Source organism: Arachis stenosperma, chromosome 8 (genome assembly GCF_014773155.1).
Source record: "Arachis stenosperma cultivar V10309 chromosome 8, arast.V10309.gnm1.PFL2, whole genome shotgun sequence".
In the NCBI taxonomy this organism is placed as follows: domain Eukaryota; kingdom Viridiplantae; phylum Streptophyta; class Magnoliopsida; order Fabales; family Fabaceae; genus Arachis; species Arachis stenosperma.
In genome coordinates, this window is record NC_080384.1 from 39168734 (window position 1) to 39189515 (window position 20782).

Below are 20782 nucleotides of genomic sequence, written 5' to 3' on the forward strand. Positions count from 1 at the left end.
CTTGAAGTGAATTTATTTTATGCGATGGCAACAAAAAGGATTATTAGGGCATGCCATTAACGTTAATTAGAGAACAACAATAATAATTCTAATTTATTTGAGAAAGGGGTTAATTAAATAAAATAATTTGTTTTTACTTTTCTGCATATTTAATGAGTTAATTATATATGAAAATGTTTATAAAATCAACTTTTAATTGACTAACACTAGTCAATTTTAGAGTTTAAAATTTATAATTCAGAATCGAATTAAGAATTTATGATTTAGAATTTAAAATTTAAAATAAATAAAATAATTTTAAAATATTTGATTAATATTAGCTAAAAAAGTAATTTTTTAGTATTATTTTTGTTCATATTCTCTCCCAATACATAAGCTAGGTCCACATCTAGCTAAAAAGTCCAATCCAAAAAATTGATCTTTACTGTTTATCCGACTTTCTTAAAGAGGTCGGAGTTAACGTAAGTAGGTACTTAACACTTATCCAAGTGAATAACTGTCTCCGTAAATTTTGCTCTCACTTTCAGGAGGAAGATCTCAACAACCCTAAAATAAAGGGACGGTTATCCACCAATAGAAGTGGAACTATTTCAGTGGTGGTTATTGGCTCGTCTCCTCTAGATACCCTGACACACTTAGATAGTTAGATAAACCTAAGTTCCAATACTCTAAACCTGCTTACCCCTTTGCTAATTTAGGCATTGAAGTGTCTTTGCAGGTACCACCCCTCTCCTATTCAAGCATACAAACAACTTGGAAGGCGGCTTAGGGACGCAAACCAGTCTAAGGCTCCCTCTTTCCAACGGTTGGGCCACACATTCAAGCCCAATCAATCCGATTTTAGGTAATTCTCGGAACAACTTTTATTATATATATATATATACATATCATAAAACATGATGTAAAATGGAATGCAAAATAATAATATTTTATGAGCAGAGAGAAAAAAGAAAAAGATAATTTTTATCCTATTAGTTAATTTTTTTTACAATTGTGTTTTGTGTATATTAAAACTCAATTGAAATATAAAATATATATTAAAAATAAATTAAATAATATATATATTTATATAAAAATACAACAATTAAATTTTTGTGTACACATAATATATTTGTTATTTTTAAGTCTAGTTAAATCTACATCAATCCAATATTTACCACAAATTATGGTAGGTTTTTTTTTCACTAATTTAATTTTCAGAAATTACAAACCATTATTACTGAACGAAGATGTGATTTTAGTGACCAATTAGAAAGGAGAAGAGAGAGAAAAATGACATGCTAATATTCGTATTCATATTTTCTAGCTCCCTTTTATGAATTGGAATTGAAGATATAGATTTCTCAATACATGGCATTTCTCTTAAATTTCAAGAGGTTGAAGGGAATGGTAGAATTTTCAACTCGTTTTGCAAGTTCCGCTATTTGTGGACTAAGATGTGCTGCCAAAATGATGAGCTAGGAATAATCTAGGATAGTGCTTGCTACCACATGATCATGTATCACGAAATTCTTGTTATTATTCCTAGGACAGCTGTTCTTTCTAGCTAGAATGCTTCTCATATCCTTGGCACTGATCAGTTTAACGTTTCTAGTGGTCCAAACAGAATTCGTTGTTTCTCAATGAGGCTGCAAAAATCTATATCTGCTAGGATGGACCAATGGACCATTATGATATATTAGGATAAACGATAGCGAACACTTTGAACTAATATTTTGTTTTTATACTATTAAGAATTTAAGAATTTAAAGTTTATAATTTAGTATAAAAATATTTTTGTTGATAAAATATTTATTAAAAATAGTAAATTTTATCAATCATGTAGTATTAATAATTTATTATTATTCATTTAATTCTATATTTAATTGTTCAAATACAAAACTACTCTCATTAAAACAAATTAGATATACTTCAGCTTTCAGTCCAAACTTCAACATAACGATTATAAATAATTACCCAAATAATTTCTTAATCAGCAAATCGCGTTTGTTATCGTAATATCTAAAAATAATGAGTTAACAAATAGTTTCTAATTTACAGTTGACAAGGGAGATGTGGTTTGAAGGATTTTGAGTATTTTTTTTTTTTTATCAAAAATATCAATGTCATAATACTATTTTTTTAAAAGTTTAAATTGATAGAAAACAAATTTATGAGCAATTATATTTTTAAAACCCTATAATGTAAGAGTCTGTTTTGAGTTTGTATAGAATTTTGCATAAGTTTTTTTCTTTTTTTTTTATTTGTTATGTTTTTTTTTTTTTTTGAGTTAACAAGAATCAAAGTCTAGCTAAATTTTTAAATCATAAAAACTCTTAAATTGATATATAAAAATTTCTACTAGTCATTATAAAACTTTTTGTATTGTGCACCAAAAGTTTTTGTTCAATAATTTACTATATTTTATTAGTTGGATAAGTTAATATTTTGGATTTGTATTTTTTTTTAATTTCTGTAGTGATCACCACAAATTTTTTATGCTATGCATCAAAATATTTTTTCTGTATATTAAAATTTATATGTTTATTAATTTTGCTGAACATATATAATGAAATGAAGAAAAAAAAAGAAATCAAACAAGAAAAGAAGATGGAGGATGAGAAAAAAAATAATGATAATAAAAAACGAAGAGAAACAAAAAAATTAAACGAAAAAAAAAAAAGAAAACGTGAGCTCATGTAAATATGTAGCTTGGTTCGGTTGGATTTGGTTAAAAAAAAGTTTTTTCTTCTACTCCAAGTATGCATTGCTCCTAATTCCACATTATTCACATTAGGAGTTCAAAATTTATTCTTTCAATAATATACCTAAATCGCACCAAAGTGAAATTTACAAAAAAAAAAAAAAAATCAAAATCTCAACACCGCCGTGCAATTTAAGCACATCATTAAAGTTAACATTTGTCATTAAATCACTTCGATGTATGGTTTATAAAATAAACAGGAAGTAGTCACTGCCATTTAGTTGCATATATAGAAGAAAAAAGATAACAATTGCTGTGATTTATTTTATATGAAGGCATAAAATAACAAAACGTTAGTGTCGGGGGACGACACTTTCAACATCATCTTATTCCCTCTCCCCGGCCCTCATCTATAACTGTTTATCAGCGGCAACCAGTATTTCGTTTTAGTGACTTTTTTATTCCCAACAAACAAATACTGTCTTTTTTTTTGTTTTTTTTTCTTTGGATACAAATTTTAGAGCAGTATTATCTGTTAGTAATTAATTAGCAACAGTCAGTTTATTATTTGTAGAGTAAATATTTTTTTGGGTTTTGATTATTTATTCAAAGAGGTCTCTACACATACAAGTTTACAAGTCTTACAAGTTGCCACAAGCCCAATAAAATACACGCGTATTATTCCCACATTTAAGAGTAAATATACGTACGTTATTCAACCACTTCCTGTTTCCAAAGCGCACTACTCACCATGCATTATGAACGACTCTTCTTCTTCTTCCTCCATGAAAACGAGTTTCTTACCAAATTTGTTCGATCTCCTTCGTGCGTTCTCTCTTCGCCTTTTCATTCGTTGTTTTATCTGCGTTTATCACTGGTATTCTTGCTTCGTTTTTTTTTTCGAATTTCATGGTTTCTGAAATCAAGCTTTGAAATCGTTTTGAAGATAATGGAACTTCAGAAAGACACCCAAACGATTATAGAAATACACCCAAACGATTACAGAAATACACCCAATGGATTGTAGAAATACACCCAAACGGTTACAGGAATTCACCCAAACGATTATAGAAATACACCCAAAGGATTACAGAAATACATCCAAAAGATTTAAGAAATACACCCAAAGAATTTAAGAAATACACCCAAAATTCGTTGAAGTACACCTTATGCATAAATTCAGAACTCTTTCTCTTTCTCCTCCTATCTTCTGCTGCTTCTTCTTTTTCAAAAACGATTTCAGAGCTTGATGTCAAAAAATAATGGAAATCGAGAATAATGAAGAAAGAAAACAGAGAGAAAAGCACGTAAATGAAGAACGAGAAAAAGAAGGCAAGAAACGAAAGAAAAGAAGAAGAAGAAGAGGAAGAGGAAGAAGAACGTGCAGCAAGAAGAATAAGAAGGTGCAATGAAAAACATGCCGTAACGGTTCGAAACGTGTTAATATAAATGACTTGTAAAGACTTGTATAAAAAAACAATTGTATGTGGAGAATTATTCTTATTCAAAAGATAAAATATTCTTTTATAATTCAAAAATGACAGAATTTACGTATAGTTGTCTTTATGTAAATTTGCTGTTAGAACAGATAAATGATTTGACATATTTAACTAAATTATTATCTAATGATTCTCAATTATCAACTTTAAATAAAAATAACTGTATGTAGGTATTCATCTTCAAAAATTCTTAATCGGTCTTTAATCTTTTGAATAATTAATCTAAATGCCTTTTATTATTAAACTAAATAGTCCATAAGGCATCTACAATTTAGTTTTACTATATAGAATATTTGTATAATGTGTATAATGGACTATATGAGTTACAACATAAATATCACCCATAATAAACATCTCATGTCATAAAATCATTCATCCCAAAAACTTAAGCTGATTTTGGGATTTACCAAGGATTGAACTCTTGACCTTTTGGATTTAGAGCTCTTGACCTTTTGGATCTAGAGCTCTAATATCATGTCATGATACCACTCATCCTAAAAGCTTACACTGATAGAAAAAGATAACACTAATCGTTATATTCCTAAACCTCCATTATACACATTATACAAATATTCTATTGGCTCCCTATACTTATTATTATCTAAATTATTGGAGACCGATTAAAAATTTTAAATTATAAAAAAACTCTGTTTTTCGAACAAAGAATCAATCACCGAAAAAGATATGTGCATTGTATGAGTGTTTTTGAATTTTGAAATCAGAACTTTGAAAAATAAACCTTTCCCTCCTCTTTTTCTTTGGCTTAACTTTCGTTGAGCTTTTCCTTATTATTTTGATTCAAATTTACACGTGCTAATAAATAAATAAATCAATCGAAAAGTAATGCCAGCCCCACGTCAAAAACTGAAAAGTGTGGGTTATATGATAGGAAAACTTTCAAGTGTGCCATTCATTTTATTGTAACCTTGGTATATCAAGTACGGTCCAGTAAAAATTAAAAATTTTGTCATGTTGTGTGCGATGAATTACCATAAACATCTCTCAAATTTTGTTTAAAAGACCAATTTGATAATCATGTTGCAGTCACTGCTGAACAATGAGCACAAAGCTGAAGGCTTGAAGCCAAGTCTAGTGCAACGAGACTAAGTCTAGTGCTAATCCAATCATGCTATGAAGTTCCACTTGCCATAACTTTAATTCGTTATATATGTCTATTTTCTAACATTGATAGTAATTCATAAATATTATTAAATATTAAAATTATATATACTATTATTTTTAATAAAATTCTCAAGTAATTATGTATACATAGTAAAATTATGCTAAGTTAATTTATTCCAAATCATATTTATGAAATAGAAAAGATTTTAAATACGAATATATTTTTAAAAAGTTATAATATGTATAGGAAAACAAACTCAATTTAATTTTAAAATCTTATATTTTTATTAAAAAATATAAATAATATTAAGTAAGAAAAAAAACTAAAACTATTCGGAGTGTATTATTAATTTAATTATAAAAAAATATGTAAGTGACATTTTAGAATATGTAAAAAATGAACCTATTAAATATTACCATATAAAAAGTGCCAAAAAAATATAAAACAAGAAAAGAAAATAAAATAGAAAAGTACAAAATTTTTTTTTAATTAAAAAACCCAAGAATTTTAGTTATATAAAATAAATTTATTTTAAATTGTGTAACTTTTTGTTGAATAACAATAAAAAAAATACAAAAATTTAGTTTCATAACACAAAAAATTATTTTAAATAGTGCAAATACTTTTTTATATTTTTTTTCTTCTTCTCTTTTATATATTTTATTATTGATATAAAATAATTTATGTGTCTTCGTATATTTCACTTAAAAATAGTAAATTTCATTCAAACAAATTAGTTTTTAAGTTAAATTATATAAAGATATAATAAAAAATAACACAATAAAATACATAAATTTATTTAAAAATTATAAAAATTATTTTAAATTGTACAAATTTTAAAAAGAGGTAAAAACAGAGAAAGAGAGAAAGACTGGAGAAAGAGGATGAAAAAAAAGACACTTACGTATATGTGCATATAACTAACACGACTTGATTAAAATTTGATTATTACAAAATAGGGCTGCTACACATCCATATAACCATATAAACAAGTTGGCCCAATTCCAAATAGATTCAGGCGCATTAAATGTAGAGTGAGAAACACGCGTCAGACACAAAAAAACCTCTCGTTTTCCATTCGCGCTTCTTTATGAAAGAATGTTACATCTTCAACACGAAACCAATACACCAAAACACTCATTCTCTTTGAATCTCTCTGAACATCGCTCAAATTTCAATCATATTCTTTGCGGAAACCATTACTGCAAAAGAATCGGAAGAAGATTTCACAAGCAACAACCAGAAACAAACAAAAACAGCAACAAAGACTACAAAAGGTATGAGAAAACTACTGTTCATTTAAAATCTTGTAATGTCGCGTTTCACCTAGTTTTATTTTAGTTTTACTGGTTTGATTTGCTTCGTTTAGTAGATTGAACTATTGTGAATGATTTTTACAGTATAACTAGGGCTTTAAGATATAGGTGCTTGTTCTTATTGGTGTGGATAGTTTAACTAGAGTTTTGTTACTATCTTCAGTACTTCTTTTGCATTGAAGAACACTATTCTTTTTGATTGAAAATTGATAATGATTTATTAACCACATAAACATTTTTCGGTTTGATGACCTTTATGATTTTGGTTCTGTGCATGAAGGATTTTTTGTTCGGTGGGTTGTGAGACATTAATTAACTTGATTACAATATGGAAAAGTATGAGGAACCAATACTCTTATTATACAATACATACAATGGGGGGGTGATATTGAAATTAAAATTTAATTATGGGTAACGAGAGTTTAATTTAAATTAAAATTGAATTATGGTTACAATCATTAATTATGAAGATTTGCTAATTTGAATGGTTAAAAAAATTAGGATTCAGTTTGAGGAAAACATGAACAATGATCATTTCTAGTTGAGCGGCGTCGATAGAAGCAAGAACGCAACCCATCTCAGCTACTATCTCATATTCTCACTGGCTCATGTGTGATCACCTGAAGTCTCTTCCGGAGAAGTCGAGGTCCGCACCGGTGAACGCCAAGAAGCGCATTCCAAGCGTGTGACTCCTTCTGGAGGCACCATATCACGTCCTTCCGAACGTGTGGCTCCTTCCCTGGTCTATTCGGTTTATTCACCATACAAGATAAAGGAGTAAATAGTGTCTCTCCTTTGATACGTCCATCACCGCGTGCTAGTTAGTTGATGGCGTGTAAGGTCGTGCAGTCTCCGTGTCATGTTCCATCATCCATTACTGACCACAATCCATCGTAATCACTTGAAGAAGCTCCAGACCATTTTGTCGCCCATGGTCAGCAGTCTAATAAGGTGAGAATGGTTTCTTGAATTGATCACCATGGATGCTTATTTATATATGATTTAGATGTTCATCTTTGTATGGAGGATATCATTGCGTTAATTAGTCATGGATTAGTAATATGCAAAATTAAACCAGCATGTATAGGCAATTTATTTGGTACACTGCACAAGTGGTTAGTTTAGAAATAATCACCCATAATATTCTTGATGCTTACAGTATAATACTATTAGTGTATTATATTATTAAATATAATAAAATAAAACTAACTGCATTGGTATTGTTAAGAGTTTTCTTGAAAATGTTAATTGAATAGAATAATAAGAGTTATTCATGATTAGAATCGGAATACATGCATGAGTATAAATGATAGATGGCATATGCATTAAAAAAGGCCTTTCAGACATCTTTTAGAACTATCATAAACCTTAAAAGGTTCAAAGGATTGACTTTTTTAGTGACATAATCTGCAAAACACTTTGAGCATGGAGAGTATAATGAAAATGGGAGTTGCAACAGGACAAGACCATTTACAAAAGAAGAAAGACAAGGCTATAACAATGGAGAGCTCTTGGAAGCAATGCATCATGCTCAAGCGGATGAATTTAGAGAAGCAGAAAAGGAAGCTAGAAAAAAAGGGTTGCACTTTGGTTTGATAGATATAAGTGAAGCAACGTCATTGAGGCCTGATGCACATCCTGATAAATATGGTCTTATTTATAATAAGAATGTTAAGGTTGTAGATTGTGTACATTGGTGCTTGCCTGGTGTTATTGACACGTGGAATGAATTTTTGTTCTATAAAATGAAACAAGCAATAAACAAGACAAAGTACTTCAATTTGACTTGCTGTGTATGTTGCTTAATTCAACTAGTGTTTCTTTTGAAAATAAATGTATGCATCTATTTAACATTATTATATATATATCTCCTTGTTCTACTTAATTGTTAATGACTAATCTATTAATTTTGATAATCCAAGTGAAATTACTATTCTCATTATTTATTACATTAATATATTTTTATATGAGACCCTTGAACAGATGTAAGAGCTACTCAGTAATTGGAGCTAATTATGCTATCATGTATAAGCATATATTCTCTTATGTGAATCTATCGAAAATGACCATCTATTTTTCTGATGAAAGTAACCATCTAGATACATGGTGAACCGAACATCCAGTATACTATTTCTTAGTACAGGGATATCTCTTTTGTATTTTAAGTTGACATTACTTGAATCTGATAAGTGTTGACTTCATTATCACTGTTCTTGAACCAATATACTATAGTTTGTTTTGAGTACCTGCTACAGTTTACAAGGGTTGAATACCCAAAAATAACTATCCATGTATACAGTTACAGTAAACATCCAATTTCATACATAAATGAACATCCAACACATCTAAGTAAAGATAAACATGTAACTACTATCTAAAGCGACTAGCTGCACACCGAATGAAATTAATCAAACTCCTTATACAACAAAGCATCGGAACTTATCTAGATTAAATTGGTTCATTGAAATTAATCAAGTCTAGTTTCTTGCAACAATTACGAACACACCGGATACCTATATCTTTAGAGAATAAAGCCACCCGTTGCTAACAACAAAAGCATCACACTTGGCATTTGCGTCTTTGAAAAATATCATCTTCATCTACAATTGCTGACAAATGAATAACTATTGAAATCCTATATCCATGGAGAAAAATATTAAAGGTACTCGAAACCATTTCCAACAGATTCTAACTGCTGCTGAATGAGCTTAACAAAGACATGCAACTACCAGCTTGTTGGCGCTCATGCCGGCAAATCGGAGCACCAAATTCCATTTTTTGAGAGGCCTCTAGAGGAACCACCTGCTAAACAACACAAAAAGATTACAACAATTAACTACTTGCATAGTAATGTACTAAATAATCGTGCAAGGTCGGATCAATTTAATCATATACCGAAGCGATATTTAATTTATTCTCTATCTAGTTTATTCATCATATAAATATAGTTAATCTAAATATGCAGGATAAATATTTAGTCAACCATGAATTCATATCTCCTGAATATTTAACAAATATTTTTATAAAGAGTCTAAATAACCACATCTCTATTAGCTAAATTTTATATTATATACTTCACTAATACGATTCCAGTGGAGCTTTGAAATCATTATCACACGTAAATTCTGCACATATTAAATATACATGACATTGAATTATCATATGCGAATTCTTTGTAAGTATAATCATAAAAAGAATTTAATAAAACCATAGAAGTGGTTGCATGTGAAGTGCTTCTGTTGCATCTACTGAAGCATTTAACATAAAAAAGAGCCCCTACTTTCACTAAGTGGAATGAATAAAAATCATAAATCAAATAACCATCCGCTATGCATGCCACCACGTAAATTGCTTACCTTGTTGGATTTCTCACCCTCTTCTACCCAATGGCTGGGATCATTGTTATGTGAATTTGATGAATTTCCGTTACTGATGGCCAATGAAACACCACATAGCAGTTGAATGAAATTCAACTCCATTTATATTCTTCTGAGGCGTGATGGACGTCTCAAGCCTGACTCCACTTGTAATCCCTCTAACTTGCGAATGCCGACGCCGCAAGGAAGACGCAAGCCGGCTACGACGGAATGCCTAAAGATAACAAAATTTAAGACAAATGATGGCCAAATATAGGAATTAAATAAAAAGTTTCACTTAGACATTTCATCGAGCATATGGTGTGCACAATATGTAAACAGAGATTTTACACTCAATTTAAACAGCAATCAATCCAGAAAAATTTAAGAGCATTGCTTTCTCACCATGGGTCATTAGTGATTTAATCAACAACATATATATACATTCAAACATGCAAAAGCGATTATCAATCCAAAAATGAACAATAAAACCCACTTACATTGGATGATTATGATTCTAATAGAGGTTATGTTTTTTGAGTTTCCAATGAACTATACGTTGGCGAGCAAGTGGGGGTTTCTTCCCTGGTCGGCTGCTCTGATGGTAGGAGATGAAAGCGCCCACGCGAGGAGAACTCGGCTGCTGCACGGTTCATGGCTGACGGCCGCTTGAGGGCATTCCCAATGGTCGGCGTCGTGCCCAGCTGCTCCGTTGAAGGGAAGGCGGGATGATCAGAACCAAGAGGACGCCGTTATTGATACCAACGATGAGGATTAATGGGTTGTTGGGCGACTTTCCTCGATTGCAAAAAGGAATTGGGTGTAAGCTAGGATTGAGAGGGTTTGGGTTATCCACCGTTACTGTAGTGTTCAAAGATAGGAAGGGTTGGGGTGTGGGGGTGGGAAAAAAGGACAAGACAAAATGCTTAAGTGATATGGGAAAAAAGTGTAATTACAAGAAATTGGGTGGTATGTTAAAGTAAACAGTCAAAATAGGATTAGGGTTATTAATGGGTTAATTCTTTCTATTAATATTAATTGGACCTAATAAATGGCCCATTGTATACATTGTATATATATTTCATTGTCTCCCTAGCGGTGCTCTTAAAATATACATGCTTGTAGTTGTTGATGTATTGAATGAGTTTTGTTTAGAACAATTGACATTAGGGACAACTCTTTCACTTTAATAAGCCATACTACTGTAAAATTGTATCATTATATTTGATTAAGATATATGTGGTTGTTCTTATTTGTGTGAATAGTTATATGCATTTTTCAGTTCGGTGGCCTTTGTGATTTTGGTTCTATGCATGAAGGATTTTCGATTCGGTGGGTTGTGGCATATTAATTGACTTGATTAAGATATACATGCTTGTGGTTGTTGATGTATTGAATGAGTTTTGATTAAGATATACATGCTTGTGATTGTTGCCTAGTCTGAACAACAAGGATGTGAGTGATTCAAAACAACTTTGGAAATTGTCCAAAGACCAGCATCCTTCATTATGTACACGTATATTCTGGCCGGACAATTTAACCCAGCTGAAGGGTTTGTCTTCAAAGTTGGAAATATCTTTGATTTCCACCTCCCCTCTCTAGAGCATATAATTAGTTGATTCTTAATCTTGTCTCCATCTTGAGTCGTGTTCCTGATTTTGGTAGAAAAACTGGCAAGTTTAGAATAATGTTTGTAGAACTTTCCAACTTCTTCTAGTGTCTTGAAAATCATTCCCACCTTTGGGACAAATTTTTCATCCACAACACAGCTGGTCTGCATGGTGAACCAAAATCTTAATTATGGTGAACCAAAATCTTAATTACGGTGAAACAATTATATAGTGCTTAGGGAAAAAAACAGAACATATTGGTCTAATTTTTGTTAGACTCCTTTCTGCGGACCGAACCAAAAATATGAACGTGATGAACCACCTCTTTAATACTTACCGAAGCGAAAAATTACTCATATTTACTCAGAGTTACTCACAGTTACTGACACTCACAATTTCTCACAGTTACATATTATCAATTCAATTGAATTCAATTTAGATGTAGATCATCTCAGTCCATTCAATTCACTTCAAATAAAATTAGCAATTTCATTCTAATAAATTCGATTCAGAATTCAATAATCCAAATCTCATTAAATTGATGCGTTTCATAAGAATCATCCAAATCGCACTCATTCAACTGATTTGAAGTTGATTCATTCATTGTTTCAATTCAAAGTGCATATCGAAAAAGAAAACAAAGAAGAAGATGAACACAAAATATACTAATTCAGTGTCTCTAAATACATTATTTTTATCCATGTCTCCTGTCAAACACGATTTTATATATATTTTATCGATTTTTAGCAAATCGAAGGTGATTCGATATTTATTATCTGTGAGCAAAATCTACTCATCTTTGTAAGTACCAGTTTTGTTAAAGTGCATCAAAAACCTTTCGATTGAATAGAAACTTAAGGAAATTAAATATGAAAAAATAAATAAAAAACTTTTAAAATAAATTGACTGAATTTGAAATGAATTGCATTGAATTTAAATAAAACAGTAAAATGTCTTCGATTAGATTAAAGGACTTTTGAAATGGAAAATAAGAATACTGGAATGTAAATTTTGAACAGAGAAAATAAATATAGCTTGGATGATAAACTTGCAAGAAAAATAAAATTTGCAGAAAGTGTAAATGAAAAAGTTAAAACAGTGGAAAGAATCCTACAGAAAAGTAACTTGAACGTAAACTCAGTAAGTCGTTGGGATATGAGTGTGCTTGAGTATTTTCTGAAGCAAAATTTCAACATTTATTCCTTCTATTCTTCTTCTATTTATAAGAATCTTTCACCAATTGGGTTGAAATGTAACACCCATGTTCATTAATTCATCAGTAACGTTCTTGCTTCTTTTGCTTGACAAATAAAGTAACCACCAAGAATAGCTTTCGAAACTTGGACACTTTGATATAACATTTCGAGCAGCTTGCTGAACAAACGTGATAGTTCTTACTCTTGTCCCGCATTCCTAGTCATAAACTTTTTCGATGCAAACCTTTCTTTGAAGACACGTGTTTACTGACTTTCGAATACACCTTTTTTTCGAAATAATTATTTTCGACTAACTATTTTAGTATCTCTATCCCAGTATCATGTCTCTCTTAACAAACACAATATTAGACTTTTACCAAATTTTGCAAAAGATCAAAGTGGATAATAGACAAACTTTGAATATTTTTTATCACTATATGCTCTTGTCAAGGGAACGGACAATATAAAATTAAAGATGACTTAGGATAAAATATGGTATAACTGTAATCGATTATATATACGTGTATTTTTTAAGATTGATAGTAATGATTGATGAATATTATTAAATATTAAAATGAGTACTGCTACACATATAATAAGTCTTTTTGGTATATAAGTCATACAAGCATAGTTGTCAGAACTGAACCGGTGATCGAATCGGTCAGGTCACTGGGTCATTGGGTTACTGGTTGAAACGGTTGATCCGGTCCTATTTAAATAAAAAAATAAAAAATAGTCAAAAGTTTAAAATTAAAATTTAAAATACATATTTTTACTAACATTTTAAAAATATCAAGTTATTTTAAAACAATATAGAACATGAACAATAAATATTTTATTATTTTTACTCTATCATAAATATTTTTATTTTATTTTTATATTAAAATAACTAGTATTTTTAAATTTTAATAATTTATTAATTAGTTTATATCTTTTATACTATTATATACTACAAGTATTTATTAAAAAATAATATTAATAGATATTATATAATTATAAAAAAATAAGTGAGTTTATAATTATTGTTAAATAAAAATATAATTAATTTAAGAATGAGTGAATTTATAATTAAAATTAAAATAAATTAAATAAAAGTAAACTATTTGATGAAAGATATCTATATGTATATTTGCATATATTTTAATAGGAAACATAGTTGTTTGGTGGTTGTGGAGCATTTTTGTTTTCTTGAGGGCAGGGGTTCGAACTAGGGATGGCAAATGGGCCTAAATTTGTCGGGCCAGCCCGCGTAATCCGCCAAAAAAGGCGGGCCGGGCTGGAAAATTGGGACCGCCAAATAGCAAAAGCTCGCCTAACCCGCACCGCTTAAACCGCGGGCTTTGGCGGGGCGGGACGGACTTTTCCGCCGGGCTTAGTGTTCTTTTAGTGAGGGGGTATTTTTACAATTTTTTGCCAAGATCTAACTTCCCCCAACTTAACTTACTAGAGTATGAAGATAAAAATTGAGTGGTTTGGATTATATTTATGTTACTTTAAAGACAATATTTATAATTATGTTTTAAATTATGTTTCTTTTGCTTTGGAGAGAATATTTATACTTATGTTTTGGACGAAAACTTGGTTTATAATTATGTTTATTAGATATTTATAATTACAAAGAATTTAATGTTTATTGAATTTTTTATGCCTTTAGAAATTATAAATTTATTAATATGATTGTGAAATTATATATATTATTTAGTAGTTAATAGTAAAAAAAAAAGAGTTTTGGCGGGCTTAGCCCGCCACCCCGCAGTTAGGCGGGGCGGGCTTCTCCGCTTGCCACCCCTATTAGAACCCTACCTCAAGCATTTTGGAAATATTTTCACTCCCAAGCGGTTCGGTCGGACCGTCTCACCGAGTTATATCGGTTCGTATCGGTTCATTCCAAATTTGACCAGTTCACACCGGTTCGATTCTTTGTACGATTCAAAATACTGGACCGGATCGGTATAGGGTCCGGTTCATTGATTTTCTGGTCGAACCGACCGGTCTGGTTTGATTTTTACAACTATGCATACAAGTTAATCTAATTCAACAAAATTCACTTACATCATGCGTATCTTTGTATCCTATGTTCCTCTTCCTGTTCCTCTTCTTTCTTCTTTTTTTTTTTCGTTTCTCATCCTTTTGCAATTTGATGTGGCTGAAGTCATTGGGAATAAATATAGTAAGAGGACTTGACCAAATTAAAAAGGTGTTATTGTTAATTATATTTATTTTGCATTCAAATAAAATAAAATATGTGACAAAAATATAATTATTATATATTTGTATATATTACACGCAAAAATATTTTATAAAGATAAATAATCAACTGTAATATATATTTATATATAAATATATATGTTATTTTACTCAATTTTTTAATGAAATTATTATTCCCTGAATAATCAAATTTAGTATAAAAAAAATCAAATTTGTTATAATCTGGTAATTAAATTTTTTCATAAATACTAAATATGTATTCTTATATAACTAGTGGCTGATTTTTTATTTTTGTATTTATGTAATATAGTTGAAAATAATTTGACATACTTTTTTTATATATCAAAATTAATATCAGTATACAAGTTTATAACTTACATGAATTTAAGCTAAATATAAAGCACATGGATACAAAAATAAATTTATGTATACAAACATCCTTTTATTTGAATAGAGTATTTTTTTCACTTCAAAATACTCATTTTATCTTAATATGCATGATCTGTATTATTTTATTTTATTTTTATGTCTTTAGTAAATATTTTCTTAACAATGAATAATATTAATAATTTAAAATTATTGTTTATACTATTGTTATTTAAATATTCTCTTAATAATGAATACTAAAATTCAATACTACAATTTATATAAAAGAAATTAGACACAGATGTATTAAATTTAATTTATAAAAATTGTATAATTATATATTTATATTTATTTTTATTTTTATTTTATTTTATTTAAATAAAAGAATTCATTAACCAATAACTCAACCCCAATTGACATCTGCTTCTAACACTATATTTAGCCGGTCCAAGTCTAACACTAAGCTTTCCACAGCACCACAATATGAGCTGCTTTGAATGTACAACAAGGATATCAAGCCACATTTCAAAAAAATCTACTCTTCGGTTAACGAAATGGTACTCATCTCACGGTGTTCAACATTTACGCATATACACATCAAAAAATGTCTTTATAATCTTCACCACCAACTTATTTTATTCATTATATCCACGGTAAAAAATTAAAGAATACTAGTATGCCAGTAAAGTACAATGACATATGTGAAAGTCTTCCAATAATATTATCTTCATATTAAAGTTAAGATGATGGCAGTTTAATTTTGACGGAAGTCACATCTCTCCCTCTTTTCTAATTTTATTTTATTTTACTTTCAGTAGAAAATAAACATAATTGCTCCACCCACCGCATAGATACAAGGTGAAGAGAAAGTTCAGACCAAAGTACAAACATGGCAGAAGATAACATATTTCCGTGTAAATTCCGTGATGATACCCTAGGTTGTGTATATAGTAGTCTATTATAAAATCAAGTTGGGTTAATCTAATGGCTATTAACTTATTAATTCGTTTAAGTAAGTGTGAAATTTGAATTCCGTTTTATGAATACAATAGTTTATTGGTTAGTGACAAACTTTTAAATAGAATCGATTCACAATGACTTATAAGGTTAAGAAATATCGGAAAAAACAAAAAAGAAAAAATAGTTATGCAATACAATATTCTTTGCTGTATCTTAGCTTACTGCATGATGGAACTAAATTCTCACCATGATGATAACAGGTTGTTACTAATGATTGATCCCTAGTATAATTATTTACGAGTAATCTTAGTTTTTTTTTTTTTCCACCATCATGGTCGGCTAACTTTTATTAAATTATTTTATTTATTTTAAATTAGTATAAAACAATGCAAATTGGTATTGTTAAATTTGAATTATTCGAAAAATAATTACTCCACCTTCATACTATAAGCCAATTTTCCTTCTTGAATAACATGCTCCATGTTTGGAGGGAAGCAAATTAAATATGAGGAGTATGAGATTCTTATATGCATGATTCGCCTTAACAGAGGGACTAAATACAAAAGATATTCTATTGAGAAGAAATATTATACAAGCAGGAGAAGGAAAATATGCTATATGTGATATTGAAGATGAGACGGTAATAATAATAATAATAATAATAATAGTAGTAGTTATGTTATGTGTACATAAAAAATAATTATTTATAAAAATATATAATAAAATATAAATATAATTTAAAAATAGTTAAATAACATATGTATTTATAGACAAATATATAATAAATGATTTGATAATTAATTTTTTATGTATTTTTTATATAAAATTTATTGTCATATTATATGTACTTTGTCTCTACTATCAAAATTTTTTTGATCTCCCGCTAATACCAATAAAATCTTTTCAAATAGCAGACGTTGATACATTACCTCTAAACTAACCTTTATAATTAGGATAAGAGATCTTAATTTAAACTAATTTATTTACATGTATTTGCTATCATGAAGAACTTTATTCATATTTTTTTCTTCAAGATTAAATCTATCTTTAATATAAATATTTAGAATGTGTTTGGGAAGCATTAAAGTGAAAAAAAATTCTATTTCTGTTAAGAAGTGAATTTTAATTCTATTTCAAATTCAAATTCATGATTTAGAATAATTAATTGTATAAATAAAATAAAATTTGTATTTTTTATTATTTTATCTTTGTGATTTTTTATTTGTTTATTTATTTATTTATCAATAATAATTTTGACATTTTAATCTTAGTAAAAATGAAATTGCAAATCAGATTTTTTTTATCTGATTTAGTGTGAATATTAATGTGAGAATTAAAATTTTGTTGAGAATTAAAAATTAGATTTTTATTATATTCTACACACAAAAATCTTTTTGTTTTTTTTTTTGTAAAAATTTTATTTTTAAGGTGTTTCAAACGCATACACTTTTAGTATATAGAAATTATTTTTCATATGGAACTCTTTTGGGTGTATTTGCTGAATATTGGTGAAGGACGTATTTTATCGAGATGTCAGACTCAACACGCCCTAATGCATGGATTGAAACTCCAAAATACGCGATGAAGTATTTTTACACCGTGCGCCTCCTCATCTTCTGAACCATGACCGAGGGCTACCATGGCAAAGTTTGGTAAGAATCCTCTCAACCACCAAAAACTTTTGCTATGGACTTCTACTTTGTCAACCAAGCCTTTTGGTAACTGATGGTATAGTTGAACCTTGATTAAATATTCGCTTTTATAGATTTCACCTTGATGGACGGGTCAGTCTCGACCAATGGCCTTATAGCCTCAGCAACTGTATCCGAGTCCAACTTGGAATGATCATGTGAAATCGTTCTCATTGTGTACGTCGTTATATCTGCATATCTCCCAACAACCATTTTTTCGTATCAAGCTGGCTCGGATAAGCCAGTTGCACCCACGCCCATACGTCTTGCATTTTGCATAGAACGTCTGTGACTCAGACTCATACACATTGTAATTAACTCCTCCAGAGATACTGTAACTTCTAATTGCTGCAATGACCAACTTTAATTTCTAGAACTGTATTCCATTCCAATTCTGAACTTTCCATCCTTAGGATCAACAACGCTTACAGAAAACAGAAATCATCATTCATTAATCAATCCATAATATAAATTAACAAAAACGTATTATTCAGTCATCACGTACCTATGTTTGCATATTCTGAAAATTCCGGTGCATGCATGGCGTTAAGATCCAACGTACGCATAAAAGGTGGAACATTCATCGGTTGACTACCCGAGGGATGAACCACTACATTCTTCGCTACTGCCTCAACTCCCACATCACCATCCTTGTCTTCATTGCCGGCTTCATAAGTGGCTTCGAAGTCTTCTTCGCTGTAACTATTCATTCTTTCGTACACTGTAACTCTATCATCCTCTATATCTAAATCATTTTGAATCCCATCTGCCTCTACGTTTTCAAACTCAACATACAGCTCAATCTGTGACTGTCGCATCTGAATCTGCCGGTGAATTCGGAACATATTCTGCATACTCACTTCGTCAATGATCGGCATGATATCAAACTATATTAGACCACCATAAACTACAACCGGATTCCGATACAGAATTATACTCACTCTCCTTAATATATCATTCTCCATGCTTTGACATAGACCGTTATGAAGCTCCATTAACGTCATGGTGTATAAAACCACAAACAAAAACGGATTATGCCAAATAAACCTCACTCCCTCATGAGTATTTTGTATTATCTTACCGTTGCGATACACTACCAAGTTTGCGATACCCTCCATTACACTACCAACACACTCAAAGAACACTCAAAGCATACTCTTCTTTGCAATGAAAATGGTACCAAACTTTGTCTTATATAGAGGGGAGCATTCAACACGCTCACCACGTGTTGCTTCATCAGCCAATTAGAGTGAGCCACGTGTCAACATGCCCTACCTGTGCTGACTCGCTCCCCACGTGCTGGAACTTCAATCAATCAGGCTTCGTCATGTGTCAGCACGTCCCCCTTTCCATGTGCTGCTTGCTAACCCAACCAGACTCCGTCACGTGTTAGCATATCCCCCGCGTGCTGACTCAGCATGCCCCACGTGCTATTCGGCAATCCAACAAGACTTCGTCATGTGTCTTCTATACCCTCTACGTACTGCATGTAACACACTCCCTACGTGATATACTTTGCATCTGACACATCTACCAAACTGTAATTATACTCACTACACCCATTTTTAACTAAAACACCACCATTAATTTCATAATAAAATCTTGAGCCCCTAGTATACATATTGTGAAAAAAAATTTGAAATAATGAATACAATATGCGTATGTTCAGTGAACACGCGCTGCACATGCACGGTCACATCAAAGAAACAAAAAGATTGGATCCTTCTCATTCAATAGCTACCAACAAAACACACATAGTTACATCACTTACATGCTACAACATGTTGCGTCACATGTACCACAGAAATTATCCTATATTCGACACAACGTAGGCATGATTTTCAACTTTAATTTTACGATTACAAAATGAAATAAAGAGAAGAAATAACAAATTAAAGGTCTAGGTAATTAACTAAATATATAAGTATATATGATGTTCAAAATAAGATATAAGTAGACTTTTTCCTCTTTTAAGTGTGCAATATTGGGTTAACTTACTCTTTTCGTTTATCATTAAATATAATTCAAAATAATTTTAAGTGAAACTTAAATACTATTTAATAATCGACAAAGCATATAAGTGAACACCACGTACTTGTGAATTTTATAATTCACAAATAATAATTTTTATCAAGAGAAATAAATTTTACACTATTATAATACTATTTTTCTAAAATACTTAAGTTTATAAAAAAATACATAAATAATTATATCTCTAACATGTCTTTTTAAGTAAGAATTTTTTTATTTTATTTAAATTTTTGTATAAATTTTCTCTTTTTCTTTTGTGTTATGTTATTTTTTTCAATAAAAATCAAATTCTAGACATTGTAATTATAGAATCTCTGATATCATATCATTATATCACTTCTTTTAAAAATTTAAACTTATAAAAAAAATACATAAATAATTATATCTCTATCGTATAACGGATAAAAAAATTTTAAAAATGAAATTCTCTCCTCTAAACTTTAACATAACTATATATTATTATCCAGCACCTAATAACCCATAAGGTATGAGTAAATAATATGCATACAATAATGTTTATTATTATTATTATTATTATTTTGGCGAGGTTCGATATCTCACGTTTAAAACAGATAAATCATCGCACAACTCTACTACTAATTAATATATATACTAGTAGGCATAAGTTGTAGGTAGCATATAATTAAATTATTAGTACAATAAAGTGATTGATATAGTAGAACAACACCGCACCTTCCACGAAGGAGGAGGCTCCCCAATAACCTAACTGTGAAAATGAAAGC

General features: G+C 30.0%; 1 protein-coding gene across 1 annotated transcript in view; it reads left to right on the forward strand.

The window, feature by feature from the left end:
- LOC130944803 (calcium-binding protein KRP1-like) overlaps positions 1-20782 on the forward strand; it is a 66161-nt gene that overhangs the window by 44346 nt on the left and 1033 nt on the right. The gene's annotated exons all lie outside the window — the stretch shown is intronic.